The following is a 6,865-nucleotide window of genomic DNA, read 5'->3' as shown; positions in this document are numbered from 1 at the left end:
GGATGGTTTAAATTCAGCTAAGGTGTGCCTAAGGGTCCTCTAGTTTTTTTTTAAACATTTTATTAGGGGCTCATACAACTCTTATCACAATCCACACATATACATACATCAATTGTATAAAGCACATCTGTACATTCTTTGCCCTAATCATTTTTTAAACATTTTATTAGGGGCTCATACAACTCTTATCACAATCCATACATATACATACATCAATTGTATAAAGCACACAGGACATTCTTTGCCCTAATCATTTTCAAAGCATTTGTTCTCCACTTAAGCCCTTTGCATCAGGTTCTCTTTTTTTCCCCCTCCTTCCCTATTCCCCCCTCCCTCATGAGCCCTTGATAATTTATAGATTGTTATCTTGCCCTATCCAGAGCCTACCTTCCCCCCTTCTCTGCCGTCCATCTCCCAGGGAGGGGGTCACATGTAGATCCTTGTAATCAGTTCCCCCTTTCCAACCCACTCACCCTCCACTCTCCCGGCATCGCCCCTCACACCCCTGGTCCTGAAGGTATCGTCCACCCTGGATTCCCTGTGCCTCCAGTTCCCATATGCACCAGTGTACAACCTCTGCCCTATCCAGTCCTGCAAGGTAGAATTCGGATCATGGTAGTTGGGGGGAGGAAGTATCCAGGATCTGGGGGAAAGCTGTGTTCTTCATTGGTACTACATCGCACCCTGACTGACCCATCTCCTCTCCCAAACCCCTCTGTGAGGGGATCGCCAGTGGCCGACAAATGGGCCTTGGGTCTCCACTCTGCACTTCCCCCTTCATTCACTAATGTATATATATATATATATATATATATATATATATATATATATATATATACACACACACACACACACACACACACACACACACACATACATATATTCTTTTTTTTTGCATGATGCCTTATACCTGGTCCCTTTGGCACCTCGTGATCGCACAGGCTGGTGTGCTTCTTCCATGTGGGCTTTGTTGCTTCTGAGCTAGATGGCCACTTGTTCACCTTCAAGTCTTTAAGACCCCAGACATTATCTCTTTTGATAACCAGGCACCATCAGCTTTCTTCGCCACATTTGCTTATGCACCTGTTTGTCTTCGGCGATCGTATCATGGAGGTGTGCAGTCAATGATATGATTTTTTGTTCTTTGATGCCTGATAACTGATCCCTTCAGGACCACGCGATCACACAGGCTGGTGTGTTCTTCCATGTGGACTTTGTTGCTTCTGTGCTAGATGGCCGCTTGTTTATCTTCAAGCCTTTAAGACCCCAGACACTATCTCTTTTGATAGCCGGGCGCCATCAGCTTTCTTCATCACATTTACTTGTTCACCGGCTTTGGCTTCAGCAGGGTCCTCTGTTTTTACCACAGGTCTTCAATCTGTATGTTGAGCAGATAATCCAGGAAGCCGGATTACATGATGAAGGACACAGCATCACTACCCACCTGCAGTACACAGAGGACACAACCTTGCTTGCTAAGAGTGAAGAAGACTTAGAGCACTCACTGATGGAAGATCAGAGATTGCAGCCTTCATATTGCTTACCTTCAAGTGAAAAAACAAAAAGCATCTGCTCTGTGGGGTATAAAAAGTTTCCCCCAAAGGGCGTTTCCTTTATTGGAAACCCAGCCTAGGACCTGCTTGCTAGATTATTGTGAGGTCAGGTGCTTAGAGGTTATCTCCACCCCCCCACCCCCCTACTCCCCACCCTAGGGCATCAGCCATTTAGAGCAATCAGACACTATTGTCTGTCCCACAGTAGGTGGGCCCACACCCTGCTGATAAGGATAGTGGATTGTTTCCCTGGAGGAGAGCCCAGAGACAAAGTAAAGCCAGCTCAAGGAAGATCAAGGTTAGGCTGCCATCTTGAATCTAGGATCCGGCCATCTTGTCACATGCTTACCCCTAGTCCCTCCCCTTCCTATTGCTTGTACACCCCTAGATCATCCTGCTCCCATTGAATATATTGCCTATGGTACAACCCCTTCCTGTGATGATGCAATCAGAGGGGCTTGCATGCCCCCTAAGCCTTGATTCAAAATATGCTCCACTTGTTTCCCACCTCTGCGTGGACCACCAAGAGGGACTGAGGTGAGCATGCTACCACAAAATACGCCTGGCTTCTTTATTTTACTCTCCTATCTTCTGTGACTTTACTATATATTATCGCCCTACAATTGTGCATACGGCCCTGTGGTTGTGAAGAGACTGGTTTACCCTGACTCTGGACTAAGGGACAACATCAGGATAAGCAAACAGAGGACTGGAGTTGTACAGGATTTCATTTTGTTTGGATCCACAATCAATGCTCACGGAGGCAGCAGCCAGGAACTCACAATGTAGTACATTGGGCAAATCTGCTCCAAAGGCCTTTTGAGCGCGTTAAAGACTAATGATGTCGCTTTGGAATCACCGTGTGCCTGGCCAAGACACGGTACGTTTAATTGCCTTATGTGCAGGTGGCCACTGGGTAGCAAAAAAGGAAGCGAACAGAAGCCTTTGTATTGTGTTGGCAAAGAATTTTGAACATGCCATGGACGGCCGGAAAAATAAAACAAACCTGTTCCGTGTTGAAAGCAGCACAGCCAGATTGGTGAGGACGGCAAGGCTGCGTCTCATGCCCTTGGCCATGGCATTAGGAGAAGGACACCTGCGTGGACAGGTAGCAGGTGGGTGATTGATCCAGTGGCTGCAATGAAGAGCTAACAAGTAATGACAGTGAGGCGGTGCTGTGAGTTGGAACTGGCTTTGCGAAGCCTCGGAACAAGGAGGACACACAGCATGTTGCGACGATAACGTGGAGAGCAGTGTACAACTTAGGGATTTCGGAGGGGCTTTGCTACTGTAAGGGAGGTCGGTCCCTGGCCCTGCACTGGCCTCGTCCAGGAGCTTATTAGCGACTCCGGACTATTAGCTGCAGTTCAGTGAGACCCCTAGCAGATTCCTACACACAGTTCAGCTGAAGGCCCCATCTGGGTTCTCAACCGCGGCAGCTCAGTAAGCGTGGGACTCTCACTAGGTGCCATGCCCTGGGATCCTCGCACTGGCTGAGTAGTAGTCGGATGCTTACACACTTGGGAACAGAGGCTGGGGCTCAGTCGGGGTTACTGAGCCCTCATTTAAGAGGCGAGCTCCCGATGGGGACCCCATGTGTGCACAGTGAACTGTCTTGGAAGAAATACGGCCAGAATGCTCCTTAGTGGCAGGAAGGGCAAGTCTTTTTTTAAAAAAACATATTTTCTGGGAGAGTGGAGGGTAAGTGGGTTGGAAAGGGGGAACTGATTACAAGGATTCACATGTGACCTCCTCCCTGGGAGACGGACGGCAGAGAAGGGGGGAAGGGAGACTCCGGATAGGGCAAGATATGACAAAATAACAATCTGTGGATTATCAAGGGCTCACGAGGGAGGGGGGAGCAGGGAGGGAGGGGGAAAAAAGAGGACCTGGTGCAGAGGGCTTAAGTGGAGAGCAAATGGTTTGAGAGTGATTGGGGCAGGGAATGTGCGGATGTGCTTTATACAATTGATGTATGTATATGCGTGGATTGTGATAAGATTGTATGAGCCCCTAATCAAATGTTTTTTTTTTTTAAAGGCAGCTCTACGAAGGGAGGGGGTCCTTGTCCCCGGTGCCCACTGCGTTGGTGCACTGGCACTCAACCCTAGCTCGAGCTCGTCAATAAATTCCTTTGCTAAAAAAAAAAAAAACCAAAAAAACCCCATATTTTCAACACGTCAGGAGAGATCAGACCCTGGAGAAGGATATCATGTTTGATAGAGTCGAGGGCTGCAAACAGAGGAAGGCTCTCAATGAGCGGGAAGGACGCCGCGGCAGGAACATGGGCTCAGGCTCTGGCACAGCCGTGAGGACGGCACGGGACGGGCAGGGCTTCGTTGGGCTGTGCACAGCGTCGCTAAGGGTCGGAACCGGTCTGATGAACCAGCCAACCACAGCGTGTGTGCTGTCTGCGGCCGCTGTGACGCCCCGCCTGGGACTCGGAAAGCCCCGGACCTCCGGTTTTCCTCTGCACATGTGTCCGAGGTGCCTCTGGGAGATTATCGGCTCATCCATTGGTGCCAACCAGGGACTCCTCCCCATGTAGACACAATGGCACCTGGTTTGATGAGGGTGCAACCCCACTGGGTCTCCAAACGGGGGGCCCGAGTCCCCCGGGGTGCCCGAGGAGCTGGTGTCCAGGAGGGCCTGTGGGGTTGAGGGAGGAAGCCGTGCCTGCCTCTGGCAAACTGGATTCGGGTTCCTTCTCCGAGCACGTGGTGCGGGCTGCCCTCCGCCAGATGTGCAAGGCCATCAGGGACTAATCCGCTCCTCTGCGGATTAGTGTTGGGAATTTGGAGCTTCCCTCCCTGGGAGCCCGGGAGCCAGCCTGTGCTCTGAGCCCAGGGCCCCTTTCTGCTCCTGGAACCCAGTGGCCTCTTGGCTGCACCATCCGCGGGCGCCGTGCAGGGCCCGACTTGAGCTTCCCAGGAGATGGTAAGTTTGGGCTCCAGGTTGTTACCGAGCTCCCCATCCGCCATCTCCCCAGAGCAAGCTGCAGGGGAGGAGGAACTGCTGTTAGTGGCAGTGGCGGGTAGGGCGGCCACCGGCCACCTGTCCCAGGACCGAGGGCTTCCGAGACCAAGGGACTTTCCCTGCTCAAATTGGGACCAAACTCAGTGCCCTTGAGGCAAGGCAGACTCATCAGTGACCCTCTGGGACAGGGTAGAACTGTCCCTGTGAGTTTACAAGACGGAAACCATTAACAGGAAGGAGAAAGCCTGGGCTTTCTTCCGCGGAGTTGCGCTGGTGGGTTTTTAACTGCTGACCTTGCAGTTGGCAGTTCATCGGGAAACCACACCACCTCCAGGGCGCCCAAGTTGGGGCAGTCCCTGGTAGATCTGGACTGTGGCAGTCCCCGCAGGGTTTTCCGAGCCTGCTACTTCCCTTGCCTTTGGGGTGGTACACTGCAAAGGGAGGATGCTTTGCCCCGCCCTCATCCTTATCCACATTTCCGGGCCTCTCCCTGCCTCCCTCCTCTCGCTCACCTCTCTCAAGATCTTACTGCCTTCACTGCTCTCAGGGTTTCTGGCGCAGCCCTGAGTCCTCCGGGAGCGGGAATCTTCCGTGGCCAGGATGCAGATCCAGGTAAGGCACAACCCCCAAGCTGGCTTCAAAGATGTACCTCTCTCCGCCTATGGGGGCCTCGCCATCACCATCCCTAGCGTCTCTAGAGATTCCAGGGAAATAGTGTTTGTTCAGGGTGTTAGATGGATTCAATCAGGGCAGTTGCCTTTCCAGGTAACCGACTCCTGTCATGTGTCCGAGTAGACTGCGTGCCAAGGGGATGGGAATGGCTGGGTTTTCAGAAGTGGGTCACCAGGCCTTTCTGCTGTGGCTTCCACCTCTGGGTGGATTTGAACTTCTGACCTTTCAGTTAGCAGAAAGTTAACTGCTTGCAGCCCTGCTCGCTGGCTTCCCAACCCAAACCAGAAACCATGCCCCTTCCTTGGTAGGTCTCCAGGCCTTTGCCCCTGGAGGGCCCCACTCATCCCCCACAGACATGCCCTATGTAGCTATCTCCCCCTCTTCCAGCATGCCCCCCAACCCCCACCTGAGCTCATCCGTCCTTCTTCAGTGCCCTGGTTCCATGTCTGTGTTCCAGAGGAAAAAATCACGTTAACACTAGCTACCAATGAGGTTTGCATGCGCTAACCTCATTGATCTGCATCTAAACTCAGAGAGGGGTAAAAAGACTACTGTCATCCCAATTTTGCAAACCCGGAAATTGAGGCTCCAAGAGCTGAAGGCATTTGTCCAAATCTAACACAGCAGAGGTGGGGTCAAGCCCTGGCCTCAGAGCCTGTGTCAGACCACACGGCCATCCTGCTGGCTCTGGTTCCTGTGGGACGGGTATAGTGTGCTGTGTCCAGCACGTGGCAGGACCTTGGACATCATTGGCTGAGTGAATGACTGGTCAAAGCAGGGCTGTCCTAGAGGAGAAGGTGAGAAAGCGGAAAGGAGATGTGGGTCAAGGGGCTACAGGCCACCTGGGAAGGGGCTGGCCGTGGGGGAGGGGAAGGAAGAAGGGCCTGGGATCTGGGGGAGCCAGGCCCTTCCTCAGGGCTCCCCTGCTAGCATTTTCCAGTGGAGAAAAGAGAAGCAAGGGATTCCAAATGACTCCTGCGAGTGGAAATGCGAGCAGCTGGTGGGCAGCTTAGAGTTGACTATGTCCCTGCCTTCAGGTTTACTGGGATAAATCCCCAGATTAATGACAGACAGGAGATGAGGCTGGGCCCCAGAGGAAAGCTGTCCAGGGGGGTGGGGGTAGGGTGCAGAGACCTCAGCCACATCGAGATGGAGTGGTGTACGCGCTGCACAGAGCTCAATTCCCAGCTCTGGCCCTCTGTATCCACCATCTCACTTGTGGTTGCTGAATCTCCTCCTTCACTTGAACATGAGATGATGGTGCTCCGGTCATTCTGGGTGGTGCTTAGCTGCTGTCAAGGTGGCCCTGGTTCGCGGAGACCGTGTGTGTGTGTGTGTGTGTGTGTGTGTGTGTGTGATGGAACAAAACACTGCCCAGTCCTGGGCCATCGCCTGTTTTGTAGCGACTGGGCTAGTGTTTGCCTGTGATCCACAGGGATTTCACTGGCTGAGTGTTGGAAGTAAACCGCCAGGTTTTTCCTTCCTACTCTGTCTTTGCAACAAACACCGCGAGAGGCCGTATCTGACCTCTGGCAGCCCTATTGCCGAGGAGCAATGTCCACGTCCATGTCCACGTTCACACCTTCTCGGCCTCCTCTGACACCAATGATCCCTCCAGTGGCACGCTGCTTCTCTGCTGGGGCGTGCTGGGTGGTACTCACAGA

This window comes from Tenrec ecaudatus, chromosome 1 (genome assembly GCF_050624435.1).
Source record: "Tenrec ecaudatus isolate mTenEca1 chromosome 1, mTenEca1.hap1, whole genome shotgun sequence".
Classification (NCBI taxonomy): domain Eukaryota; kingdom Metazoa; phylum Chordata; class Mammalia; order Afrosoricida; family Tenrecidae; genus Tenrec; species Tenrec ecaudatus.
This window is presented reverse-complemented; position numbering follows the sequence as displayed.